Source organism: Erpetoichthys calabaricus, chromosome 12 (assembly GCF_900747795.2).
Source record: "Erpetoichthys calabaricus chromosome 12, fErpCal1.3, whole genome shotgun sequence".
NCBI classification, from domain to species: Eukaryota; Metazoa; Chordata; class Cladistia; order Polypteriformes; family Polypteridae; genus Erpetoichthys; species Erpetoichthys calabaricus.
The window spans coordinates 138,555,745-138,570,706 of NC_041405.2; positions in this window are offsets into that span (position 1 = coordinate 138,555,745).

Consider the following 14,962-nt stretch of genomic DNA (forward strand, 5'->3'; position numbering starts at 1 on the left):
AGCCTGGGCTGCTTTATTGTATAAACTGTGACTTTCAGATGTGGACTGCTCAGTTCAAGGAGTTAGCAGTGCTGCTTCACGGAGAGTCCTTGTTTCCAATCATTGCCTGTGGGGAGCGCAAATTCTCCCCATGTCTGCAGGGGAAGAACTCAGTACTCTATCTATCTATCTATCTATCATGTATCTGTCTCTCTGTCCAACTGGTCAACCTATGTTTAGTAGGAAACCAGAATAACCCAATGAAGCCACATCAATATGAGGAAAAGTACATAACAATGGCAGCCTAGCAAGGAATTTAAACAAGGGTTCATTGCATTGAGTATCTATCTATCTATCTATCTATCTATCTATCTATCTATCTATCTATCTATCTATCTATCTATCTATCTATCTATCTATTATATAGTGCCTTTCATATCTATCTATCTATCTATCTATCTATCTATCTATCTATCTATCTATCTATCTATCTATCTATCTATTATATAGTGCCTTTCATATCTATCTATCTATCTATCTATCTATCTATCTATCTATCTATCTATCTATCTATCTAATCTATCTATTATATAGTGCCTTTCATATCTATCTATCTATCTATCTATCTATCTATCTATCTATCTATCTATCTATCTATCTATTATATAGTGCCTTTCATATCTATCTATCTATCTATCTATCTATCTATCTATCTATCTATCTATCTATCTATCTATTATATAGTGCCTTTCATATCTATCTATCTATCTATCTATCTATCTATCTATCTATCTATCTATCTATCTATCTATCCTTTAACATGAATAATATCTACTGTATCTTGTATAAACTGTGTGTGATTTTCACATATGGGCATCACAGTGCGAGGAGTTAGCAATTCTGCTTCATGGACAGTCCTTGTTCTTGAGCTTTGCCTCTGGTGAATCTGCACATTCTTCCCATGTCGGCAGAGTTTGGGCAGGGAAACGAGATGGAGGTTTCATTTCTTGGGTACTCCAGTTGTCCTCCCAAATCCCAGTGGGTTTTTTTCTTATAGTGCTCTGGTTTTCCTACCACAGTGGAAAGATGTGCATGCTAGATTGGTGACTGTAAATTGTTCAGGTAGGAGTGAGACAGAGTATGTGAATGGGTCAGTGTGTTCAGTGATGGACTGGTGCCTCATCCAAGGTTATCCGCTATTACACTGAAGGGATAGGCACTGGCTGTCTCTGACCCTGCATTTATACTAAGCAGGTTAATATAATATAATATAATACAATGAAACACTAAGGTCTGTATGTGTCCAGCATCTTAAAGCAATATGATTGGTCAGTTTGGATTTGGTGATGTGATCGAAAGATGAAGTGCAAGTATGAGACACTTGAGGAGGAGTAAAGACATAGGGGCTCTCACTACCCGATCTGCACTACCTGCCTGATCTGCACCTGAGGCAAGCAAGGTGTCTTGAAATGGTGCAGTCTGAGAAGCAGGCTTCATAGGAACATACTTGATAAAGAAAGCACTGGTCAAGAGAGGTTCTGACACAGGATACAGAGGTAGATCACTGAAGGTACACAGAAAGCATGAGATTTCAAATATTTTTACATTTATACACTTACCTGTCTTCAACATGTAACATGGTAGTATCATATAATTTATTATAGAGCACAGTTATGTGGCTATGTCACAGATCTAGTGTACCAAGTTTGAGTCACATGCCTGGTTGCTGTATGTGTGGCCTTTGAACGTTCTTCTTGTGTCTGCTCTTTGTGTGGACGTTTCCTTTATAAATACAGTATATTCATGTTAGTTTATCTGGTGATTTTTCTATGCCTCCCAGTGGCTGTGGGTGTGTGTCAGTGAGAATGTAATGGATTGGCTCCCTGTCCAGGGTTGGCCTGATACTACCGGCACAGGCTTTGGCTTCTTTGTGGTCCTGAAGAGAATGCTTCAACCTATGCATGGTTGTGGGGCACTGGAAATTTCCCAAGCTAATGACAAACAGATGATGAGTCTTGATTGAGTTCATTACCATTTCCTCTTCATATTTGGTGGATTATTCTTTCTTTCTTTCTTTCTTTCTTTCTTTCTTTCTTTCTTTCTTTCTTTCTTTCTTTCTTTCTTTCCAGTATTTAAAAGACATTTGCTTTTCATTTCTGTTCAAGATGAAGAAAAATGGAAGAACCTTCAGGCTGCGTTTACTTGGGGATGATCATGATGATCAAGTGATGATAAAAAAAGAACAAAACGATAAAAACAAGGATGAATCGGATGAGACAGAGAATGACAATTTTGCCCAAAGTGTCGGTGATGTGGAGGGCTGACACTTAAGTTGTAGATCAAAGAATAAGAAATTATTCAGCAGACAACTGGCAAGTGATTGTGTTGGTATTTGGGGGTGGGGTGGGAGGCACTGGGGCATTAGAAACTTCCAAGTGGTGGTGACAGAAAGAAAACATCAACTAAAGATTAGAAAAAAAAATTACCTAGAACAAAATTTTCAAAACTTTTATGTAATAATAATAATAATAATAATTCTTTGCATTTATATAGCGCTTTTCTCACTACTCAAAGCACTCAGCAATTGCAGGTTAAGAGCCTTGCTCAAGGGCCCAACAGAGCAGAGTCCCTATTGGCATTTACGGGATTCGAACCGGCAACCTTCCGATTGCCAGTGCAGATCCCTAGCCTCAGAGTAATGTAGAAATTTCTTATACTGCAGTTAGCTGCAGGTTTGTACTGCATTTACCACAGGTCAACCATCACATACCCACACCTTTGTGCCAACAGTCCATTAGTGGCGAAGTATCCTTTTGCCACTAGGGGGCATAATCTGCCCCCAAACTCCTGACACTGACTACTCAAAATCCAATTCAGGTGCAAAAAATACTTTTTACTTAAATGGAAAACATCTCAACAGATGATCTCTCTTCCAGAGCACACACAATGCACAATTGTTTGTCTTTTTTACATCTTTCACTACTCCTAGGCAAGCATTTTCCACCGATTCCTACTCCATGACCCAGGAGTACTTCCGGTACCACAACATTGCATGGAGGAAGCACCTTTGGGCCAGGCAGAAGTCTCTCAAAGTAGGATTACCTGCTCTTGTCAGCTCCATCTGGCTGGATCCATGGCACCACCCCGCAGGGCCGCTCCACAGGACTACAATTCTCAGGTTGTGCCTGGGCAAAGGGACACTGCCTCGTAGCACATTGAGGGAGCCCATAGCGCTGAAAGATGGTCCCCCCTGATCTTTCATGCATGCAAAGGTCCATCCATCTCATGCGGGAAGCCCGTCCAACCCCAGCAACTATTACAATCCATATAGATTTTGAAGTTGTGGAGCAGCTCCTGTGATGAACACTATATTTCTGTTAATTTTTGCTCATGCTCAGCATTTCTAAGAGAATGGCATTGCACCCTGAAAGAGCAAATAAATAAACATTAGAAATGGTTGAAATCAGATACTTAATGAGGGGGAAATGAGAACCTTAATTAATTTCAAAAGTCTTTTCATAATTACTGTAGAAATTAATTGACTATTTTGACTTAATTGAAATCAATCAGTTGATTAAAACCAACAGATTCTTTTTCTAAATATCACCCCATTAAACCAACTAATTCCCTTTATAGTCTTACTTGGGTCAATGAACCCCATCAATGTCTAACATAGCACCTTTCATAAGTCTACAAGACAGTTAATGAAACAATTTCTGAGTAATCAGACAAACATTTGGTGGTTACACAGAAAGCAGGAAACGGGCCAACATGTTCGACCGTCATTATTTCATGTAGTTTCTTTCATCAGTTTTTCAAGGCAGTTAATATACCTGAAGGGTCAAGCAAAGCGCTGAATGTACATGGATGAAGATTGAATGGAGGCATTACAGCAGAGATGCTTGCTTATTTAGCTTTATTTTATATACTACCTTACATCAAATTTACAAAACATCTTTTCTTCAGTCCATCCATTTTAGGAGTCTGCTTTCTCCAGTACAGAGTGAGGCATACTGTGTGTAGGAACTATGTTGGTAGCACTGGGGGGTTGACAAGAATCATCCCAAGCAGGATGCCAGTATAAGGCACACACAGTCATACCAATTAGGGTGGGCATGTGCATCTTTGTTTATGTGGAGAAGAAACTGGAATACCTGGGGGAAACCCATGCAGATACTGGATGGTAGGCAAAGACTGAACATCAGCCGATGAAGCAGTGAGGCAGCCATGCTAACCACTGTGCTGCTGACAATAAGTAACAAATTCTTTAACATTGAAAAAATGCTTTAGGTTTATGAAAGTAAGTTAATACAGAATGTTGAATAAAGCAAACTGAACATCTTGTTCTTTCGTGTTTATTTTATTGCTTAGTTTTAAACTGAAGTTAATAAGCATCTATCTATTACGATTAATGATGAACCAAAAGTGCATTGAATCTGCAGAGAAAGATCAACAGAGTCGTCCTTTAAAAAATATACTGACTAGCAACTAATTGCAAGGAAAAAGAAAACAAATCAAGAAGTTTCTTGTTTTTCAAAAATGTTATGTACAGATTGCTAGTCCATCTTTATTTTTATATATTAATTGATTAGTTGTTAAATGAATGTATAATTTCTGAAATACATTGACTGTTTGTAGAAAGAATAAACATAGGCAGTACAGCAGAATATGCAGACCAATAAGGATTCATCCTTATTTTATACAGGATGTTTCTAAATTTTGCAATATAGTTAATTTAACCATTTATGATGGATCTGAAAATCCATTGAATGAGTATTTATAGGCAGTACAGGGAAATACACTAGCATGGCAGTTCATGTTTATTTTATAAAGTGCGCATGCACCCCACCTTATAAATTGCCCTTACAGAGTTTGCATAGCAGTAAACACGCAAATTTATGTTAAATCAAAAATGCTTTCACTGTAGATAGAAGTTAAAACAAGTGATAGAGTCAAGTACAGTGGCAAGAAAAAGTTTGTAAAAACTATGGAAATAACGGCATTTATGTGTACGTTTGTCATAATATATGGTCTGCACTTCATCAACTGTAAGTTGCAATAATCAACAAATACAATCTGTTTTTACTAATAACACACACATCATTGTATTGTTCTTATGCATATTGAGTACATTATTCAAGCATTCACAGATGTTGGTTGGAAAAGTATGTGAACCCCTAATTGGTGTCAGGAGTTAGCAAACCTGGAGTCCAACCAATGAAATTATATTGGAGGTGTGGCTTAGGGATACTTTTACCAATAGAAAAGACTCATCAAGTTCGCTATTCACAAGAAGCATCTGCCATCAAGAATTGTTGATTTTCATGATGCTGGAAAAGGTTATAAAGTAAATTCAAAGTGTTCAGATATTCGTCAGTCCACGGTTAGACAAGTTGTGTATAAAAGAAGACAATTTAATACTGTGGCTACATTCCCTAGAAGAGGGCGTCCCGCCAAGATTACTCAAACAGCACAATGCAGAATGGTCAATGAGGTAGTGCCTACTCACTCACTCACTCACACACTCACTCACGTCCGTCCAAAGCCACATGCACAGTCGCCTTCTGCGCAGCTTCCCGAAAAACCTTACGAGACCGACATCGTGGCAGGCGGCGGATTTACAGCCGCGAAAATTCAAAGAGAATGGCGACTTCGACCAACATCCAACCCCAACATCACGGCAGGCGGCGGATTTACAGCCGCAAAAATTCAAAGAGAAAGGCGACTTCGATTAAAGCTCTAGAGGCCTGAAAGGCGATTTCGACTACAGCTCGAGGCCTAATTACGCATTCATTCAATACACCTATATCAGGTTTGTGGTTCTTATACTTATTACTATTCCACTTGTGCCCGTTTCATCTCACGTTGTCGAAAAAGGGCTCTTTGTCTAGTGAGATAATAAAAAGAACCCTAGAGTAACAGCTAACTACTTGATGGAATCATTGGAGCAGGTGAACAACTCTGTTTGTGAGTCTACCGTACAAAAAACATTGAACAGGCATAGTGTCCATAACAGGACATCAAGGAGAAGTCAAGGCTCTCTACAAAAAAAACATCAGTGCATGTCTAAAGTTTGCAAAAGACCACCTTGACACTCCAGATTACCACTGGGAAAATGTTTGGTGGGCCAATGAAACTAAGGTTGAATTTGTCAGGAAGAATACACAGCAGCACATATGATACAAAAAGGGGATGGTATACCAACATGAAAACATCAGTCCAATGATGAAGTATACTGGAGGCTGCTTTACTGACTTGGGGCCTGGATAGCATGCCATCATCAAGGAGTTAATGAATTCTGAAGCCCACCATCTGAAGCTCAGCAGAAGTTGGGTGATGCAGCATAACAATGAACCTAAACATCATAGTAAAGCTACTACAGAATTTCTTCAAATAAAGAAAATCTGCCTTTTGGAGTGACCCAGTGAGAGCCCAGACCTTAATCCAATGGAGATGCTGTGGAATGACATCAGAAGTGCTGTTCACACCAGTATGGCTGAGCTGTAGCTTGTCTGTAATGAGTAATGGGTTGAAAATTCCTGCTGAATGTTGTGCAGGTCTGTTCCTTGACTACTGGAGGTGCTTGTTAAAGGTTATTGCTGCCAAAAGAGTTCCAACCAGTTATTAAATACCGAGGAGTCATTTACCTTTTCCACAGCACACTTTGAATGTTTGATGGGTGTATTCAATAAAGACATACAAGATTATAATTGTTTGCGAATTATTAGCTTAAGCATATTGTATTTGTCAATGCATGTGACTTAGATGAAGATCAGTTTGCATTTTATGACCAATTAATTCAGAAAACTAGATCATTCCAAAGGGTTCAAATACTTTTTTTTTGCTACCTTACTTATGGCGTATCCATTTATATTTCATAAATTGCCTTTTCCCGTTTTACAAAGTGGTTTATGTAACAGTTTAGGTGAATCAAAATAACATTGGTTGTTAATAGAGCAAATAAATGCAGACAGTCCACTAAAATACACACAAGAGCATGCCAATCTACTGATATTTTATTGGGTACCTTCCACAGCTCTACAAGACAATTTAATTTTAAATGTCCCCAAAATTTCAAAAGTTTCAGCTGTGGAGCCTCATAGGTCCAGGGTCCTGGGTTAGACCCTCAGCTCAGCCACCGTCTGTGTAATTTTTGCACATCCTCCCCATTTTCCGATGAGCTTGCTTCTCATCCTCCAGCTTCCTCCCACATCCCAAAGACATTCATGTTGGGTTAACTGATGACCCAAAATGGGCCTGCTATGTACAGTATGTGTGTGTGTGTCTCTGTGTGTGGATGTGAGTATACCCAGCACTGCAATTGTGTGCCATTCAATGTTGCTTTATGCCCTATGCCAAACAAAGGCAGAAAATAGATGACATGATAGATTTTATTGAAGCCTATTTTGAATTTGGTGAACATTTTACTGTAAAGCAAACTGAACTAAATATTTGAAACATTAAATGCATTTGGAGGAATGATGGTAAAAATGAGAGACCACAAAACTAACAGTTACTGCCACAATGGAGAACTATGAGGATTAGCCAGACAAGCTACATATAGTGGCCCCAAATGGCTTGGCACTGCACAGAAGCTAGTGTCAGAGTGCATCTGGGTACCCGAGAAAGCAGAACATGTGGTAGTTACCATTTGTTTCTTTAATTATACTTTACTGCCTTTTTATTTAAAGAATTGTACTTCTTACCATTCATTTTGTTTATTTAAAGCAATGTTTTTTATTCACAATTTAATTTCCTATTCTTTTCTGTATCTAAGCTTTTCAAAAATACATTTATTTATTAGTTTTTAATCTAACCAATATTTTGTAGCACTGTTAAAATATATAGGTAACACTTTAGTTTATGTACTGCAAAAATGCAAATATTACTTATTTACTCCACGGTAACAAGACCTTAACAAAGGTCTTCATAAGGCTTATAAAACATCAGTAAATCGGTTAATCATGTCCGTGCTGTCCAGCATATTGACATGATGGTAAAATTACTTATTAATATAAAGGATTCACAGGTCTAGTACTAAATATGTAATATCAAGAGAAACATGTCTCAGTTAAGCCACCTCAGACCCCTCCAAAATAATGTTTTGTTAGTCGGTCACATTACAGAGATGAACAAACACTTCACTGATGCTTTGTAAGTGTCACCAGGACCCAAAGAAGTATGTGTTAAGGTCTGGTTACATATGAGTAAATGAGTAATTGATGCCTTTTTGCAATACCTAAACTAAATTGTTACCAATGCATAAACATTCATATATAAACATATATACCAGTGCTCTACGCATATAAACATCTTATATACAGTATAAACGTCTACACGTGGAAGTATGTGTGTCTGTCCGGCCTGGAAGTGAGAGGTGGAGTCGGGGTAAGGGCTCCGCCTCTGAGGAAACAAAAAACTCGCTTAGCCACTAATAACTCAAGCGGGGCGAGCACGTCAGCAAAATGAAACCTCAGAAGAAAGACAAAGTCACTTAGCCACTAACATCAGCAAAACGGTATCCTTTTTACTTTTCCTCCCGCCGCTAATACACAAGCGAGGTGAGCATGTCGGCAGAATGAATCCTCCTAAGAAAGAGACACCCAGAGTAGTTCCTTTCAAGTACCTGACATCTCTACATTTCAATTTTTTTCTGACGATTTCAAAAGTTTCTAGGACCCCGGGCTTTTTACAGCACGGGCTTACACAGATAGTATTATATATAAACATATATACCAGTGCTCTACACATACTGAAACAGGCACCTTCTTCTTGACACCCTGACCTGGATATGGAGGTCAAACAAATTGAAGGATGTGTGAGTGCTTGATTGTTTGTACTTCTTCTTCTCCCACCCCTTATGTGAGTTTAAATAGCCTAGTGATGGACAGACGTCCTATCCAGGATGGGATTATGAATCAATTCAGTGCCTTAGCCTATGTTTAGGATGTTGGGCAAAACCTGGAATACCTGAAGAAAACTGACAAAAGACAGGCCAGGCAGGAAATTGAACCCGGGTCCCTGGAGCTTTGAAGCAACTGCACTAATCACTATGTCAGTTATCTTGGCTTGGCTTGTTTAGACTGACACAGAGCCAGCTGTTTATTTGCTGTTGTTATTAACAACAACAACAACAACAACATTTATTTATATAGCACATTTTCATACAAAAAGTAGCTCAAAGTGCTTTACATAACGAAGAAAAGAAGAATAAAAGACAAATAAGAAATTAAAATAAGACAACATTAGTTAACATAGAAAGGAGTAAGGTCCGATGGCCAGGGTGGACAGAAAAAACAAAAAAAAACTCCAGAAGGCTGGAGAAAAAAATAAAATCAAAAATAAAAGTTGCTGCTTTTGAAAATATATGAATACATTTTAAACTGGGTAGTTGTAGCATTTGTAGGCATCTGCATATACTTTATTTAATGAATTATTCTGCTTTTATTTGCTTTTAGTCATCCTACCATCCATTCATTTTTTTAACCTGCCTATTAAGTTCAGGATCACAGGTTGCCAGTGTCTAAACCAGCAACACTGAGCATGAAGTGAAAACCATCCCTGTCCTTTATGTAACTTCACTTAATTATATTGTATTATAGTGCTTTGTAAATGTTAGATCTGCTACAGTAAAATTTATAATTGTCATTTGTATGTTTTACTTAGGGTGGCATGGTGGCGCAGTGGTAGCACTGCTGCCTCGCAGTTAGGAGACCTAGGTTCACTTCCCGGATCCTCCCTGCATGGAGTTTGCATGTTCTCCCTGTGTCTGCATGGGTTTCCTCCGGGTGCTCTGGTGTCCTCCCACAGTCCAAAAACATGCAGCTTAGGTGGATTGGCAATTCTAAATTGTCCCTAGTGCATGCTTGGTGTGTGTGTGGGTGTGGTGTGCCCTGCGGTGGGCTGGCGCCCTGCCCAGGGATTGTTTCCTGCCTTGCACCTGCGTTGGCTGGGATTGGCTCCAGCAGACCCCTGTGACCCTGTAGTTAGGATATAGCGGGTTGGATAATGGATGGATGGATGTTTTACTTATTCCACTTGTCTTTGCTAAAATGAACACTTCTCAGTAAAGTAGAAGGCTAAACTATGGAACTGTTTAGATAGATAGATAGATAGATAGATAGATAGATAGATAGATAGATAGATAGATAGATAGATAGATAGATAGATAGATAGATAGATAGATAGATAGATAGATAGATAGATAGTACTGAGTTCTTTTTTGTGAACTCAGGGATTTTCCTTTGTCCAACAATTGAGCGTGTTGATGGGTCACAGGAAAAAATAAAACAATTTGCTAATGGATTTTTCAAATGTACAAAATAGATAGATACCCGTATATACATACATACTTACATAAATACATACACACACAGATAGATAGCTGTAGATGTATATAGCACTTTTCCAGGCACTTAAAGTGCTTTACATAGGCAGTGTAGAGCTATTTTAATCACCCCCGACATTCAGCACCCCCTTGGATGATGTTAATGGCAGTCATTTTGGAACCAGTATGCTCACCACACTTCTCGCAAAGTGGGTTGACCTTTAAACAAATGGACAGGCAAGCAAAAAGCTGTTCTTTGGGTTTGGGGGGACCTTGAAGTTTTTTGCAGCTAATGACGATCAAACTAAGGTATAGGTTGGGAATCCCCCTTGAATTTTTGTATGGCTTAGTTTATTGACGATTGAAGTAAGGACCCAGATAATAACAGCATGTGAAAGGGCCTTGCTTCTGAATGGGGGTTCCCATACCTTCATCCCTGCATCACTATTAGCTATTAGGTAGTGAAAGGGTGAGAGAGAAAGTTAGGCAATAAGGGAGAGGAGATGATTAAGGGGCCCAAATTGATGAAGCCGTGAGGGACATCTGGGTGCATGCTATTCTTTTTGAAAGATGCCTAGGCATCATTTGTGACCTCAGAGAGTCAAGACCTCAATCAGATTCAGATCAGAATCAGATTCTGTCCTACACATAGCAGATGTAAAGCAAGAACAAGCCTGATTGGAATGCCATTAAGATTCTGTGAATTTGTATCTGCTTCTCCAATTCAGGTGCCACAGAAGCTGTAGTGACACCATTGGGACCAGGCAGAATTTCCTGTAATCAGTCCGCAGTGGAAAGAAAGAAAGGAAAAGCACATTCCACCACCCCCTGGCCTGGCGTGGAATTACCCTCATTCAGGCCCTTTAGCTGCCTCCCATGCGCACGTGTGTGACATATCCCAACCCCTGAGCATTTAAGTAACCATACAGGCCCACATTACCAAGGTCCACCATATAATGTTCGTGATATACAGCTCTCCTGCTATGGAGACTTTGCCCTATCTCACCTCAATGTCAATGTCAATGTCAATGTATTTATATAGCACATTTAAAACATAGTAATGCTGTGGCCAAAGTGCTTTACAATGATAGAATAAAAGAAAAACAAAACAGTTAACATAAAACATAAATAGAAATAAAATATATGAACATAAAATAAAATACATAATAAATAGAAGTAATGTTATATACATAAAAAATAGAAGTAATGTTATATAATCACAAAGAGGAAACCATCAGTATTACTGAAGGTCATGGAATGCAAGTGAATAGAAATGAGTCTTTAGTCTTGTTTTGAACAGTTCAATTGTAGACGACTTCTTTATATGATGAGCAGCTGTAAAAGCCCTGTCCCCCTTGGTTTTACACTTGGTACGAGGGACAACCAGAGACAGCTGACCAGAAGATTATAGCACTCTAGATGGCTGGTGTAAAGCACACAATTCAGATATATAGGCAGGAGCAAGCCCATGTAAAGATTTAAAAACTAGCAGCAAGATTTTAAAATCAATTTGAAAACTGACAGGCAGCCAGTGTAAAGAAGCTAAAATAGGAGAAACAGAGTCATACTTTCTTGCCCCAACCAGAAAGCGAGCGGCAGCATTTTGGACCAACTGTAATCTGTGTATCAGGGATTTGCTAATCCCAGAATACAGCGAGTTGCAGTAATCGAGGCGAGAAAAAATAAACGCATAAGTAGCTATCTCAAGATCCCTAGAAGATAAAAAAGGCTTTATCCTACCTAATAGACGAAGTTGGAAAAAGCAACTCCTGACTACAGAATTTACTTGTTTCTCAAAAGAGAGGTTACTATCAAAGGTAACACCAAGATTGCGGACTTGAGGTTTGGAAAAGACAGAGAAAGAGCTGAGAAGTCCAAGACCAATTTGGGCTTTAGCTGATGGACCTACTATAAGCACCTCCGTTTTATTTTGATTTAGATCAAGAAAATTATTAGCCATCCAGGATCTTAGTTCAGACAGACAGTTGTGGAGTTGATTTGTTGTAGAGTTGCAGACAGGAATATAAACCTGAGTATCATCAGCATAGCAGTGAAAAGAAATGTTAAATTTCCTAAAAATCGCTCCAATAGGGTGAAGGTATATGGAGAATAAAATAGGACCCAAAATGGATCCCTGAGGAACACCATATTTAAGAGGAGCAGTAGATGAAGAAGAGGAATTAAAAGTCACTGAAAAGTGTCTACCAGTTAAATATGACCTGAACCAGTTAAGAGCAGCCCCTTTAAGCCCAACAAGATGTTCAAGCCACAACAGCAATATCTCATGGTCAATAGTGTCAAAGGCAGCGGACAGGTCAAGGAGGACAAGGACTGCCGCATCACCTGAGTCAGTAATAAGAGAGATGTCGTTGAACACTTTTAGGAGTGCACCTCCTAATTAACAGGTAGCAGCTACATGGCCTTGGATCACTACTTGGGTTAGGCCTAAATCAATTCTAGGACAAGCTGTTGTCCTAAAAAGTTCATAATTCAGCTGGGCTATGCTGTCCTTTAATGGCCACAGGGGAAACCTTGTACAAATTAATTGTGGTTTATCTTAAAACACAGGTCCTCAGTTACAGTCCTGGATGGTCACGGTGTCTGTGAGATTTTGTTTGAATCAATTTATATGATACTAAAGCAACATGCTTTTTTGGATTTAACTTAAGATAACTCACTAGTTCACAATTCAGAACACTTAAATGCTGTGAGTGCCATGGAAGATGGACAGGAGTCCCAGTGGGTGATTCCTTGCCCTTATGGGACGGCATGATCAAAGAATATGAAAGGACAGGCTCTATGACCAGATGGGAACAAGAATCCTTACAGGGAGGCCAGTATGTTGGGAAGACCAGGAGAGACACCAGTATCCAGGTACAATGTCCCCAGAAACAGGAGGGCAGCTTCCCTGGGATTTGGATCCTCTTGAAATACACACAGGGCATCATGGGAATTAGAGTTTCGGAATACAGCCCTATTGGATTCCGTGGGTGCCACCAGGGGATGCTGTAGGGAGATACGGTCCCTACTTTGTAGAACTCCTGTCTGCCCTGAAGTGCTTCTGGTGGGGCATGTCCTAGCCCCGGAAGTACTGCTGGGTAAAAGATAAATGGAGCCACATCATCTTGACCAAACAGTCAGTGTCGGGAGGAGGTGGATGAGACTTGACAAGAGGAGTGCAGAGCACGAGGATTGTATTCTGGACTGTTTGTATTTTGGTTGTATTATTCTGTCTATGAAGATAACATTTGTTTATAAAAGGGACTATATTTGAACCCATGAGTGGTTTGGATGGATATGTCTAGGATTTGGAGCTCAGCAACTCCCCTGCTGGTTACAATACTTATTTTAATTTTAAACAGTTACCTTCAAATTTTAATTGTTTCTTATCCTTGTAATCATCCACTAGTTGATCATTTTTGGAACACTGTATTAATCCCTGAGGGCAAATTGTCTTTTCACATGACCTTCGTGGGTCAGAAAACAGGGAGATACAACTGACAAAAGAGCCATTAGCTTTCCGTATAACTTGGTCCTATTTACACCTGTGTATGAGCATCCTGGTTTTACTTGTATTAATATGTTTAGAAATAAATGAGAGAGAAAAGGGAAGGACCAAGAGGGATAAATCTCTTTTCCAGTCCAGAAAACATATGAATAATGTTCTCATTAAAGGAAACCTATGATGGGATAAAGAGAGATTTGACTTGGCAGAATGAAAGCAATAACAAGCCATATCATTAAATATGAAATTTCCTTATCCTCAAGAACTAGCTTCAAATTATTGATCAGAGAACCCCTGTGATTGAAACCCTGTCTGAAAAATTCAGGTCACCTGCCTATACCATGGTCAACAAATGCTCTGTATTACCTGCATGATCCAGAGAAGAAGAACGGTAGCTTCGGCTAAATGCCAGTTTCTTAGTGTATTTTCCTTTAACTGGTGCTAATTTCTAGGATATGTAAATGGTCGGCACTGTTGCTTCAATGCTACAGCAGAGTGAAGTCTGATCCTGGTCCGGTCACTTACTGTCTACATGGACCTTGCATGTTCTTCTTAACAGGGTATGTCTGCCGTATGATGGACTAACACCTTGTCCAGGAATGATTCTTGCTTTGCACATGATGTCTCTGGTTACCAGCAATCCTTACTTGGACAATGCAGACTCAGTAATTGTATGGATGGACTTCTATATAAGAGGCCATTTTTTCTCATGCCTATATTAGGTTATGGAGAGCTTCTGCTTTCAGTGATGTGGGTCCTTGTTGAATCCAGCTCATTTTGAACCTCTCAACTCTTTGTGTGACAATCTTTTGCTAAATGGGCAGCCAGTCACAAAATGATTTATGTCCATCAGTCCTTTTATTGTACTAAGTTTTAAACCTGAAGGGTCCATGGATGGGTTTCAGGGGGTCCGTAAGGGTCAGATAAAAATTAATATTTATATTCACTATACAGACCGGTACTGTTGATTTAGAGTAGATGTAGTAGCAGCAGTAGTATCTGTTTTAAACTGCACAAGAGGATTGTATTTCATAATTATAATGAGTGGCCATTACATTTTGTATTACAAAATGAATTTTTTTTAGATTGTTTGCTTTAAAGTTTAATAATACTTTGTGTACGTCATATATGTATGAGACACTCAAATCTCA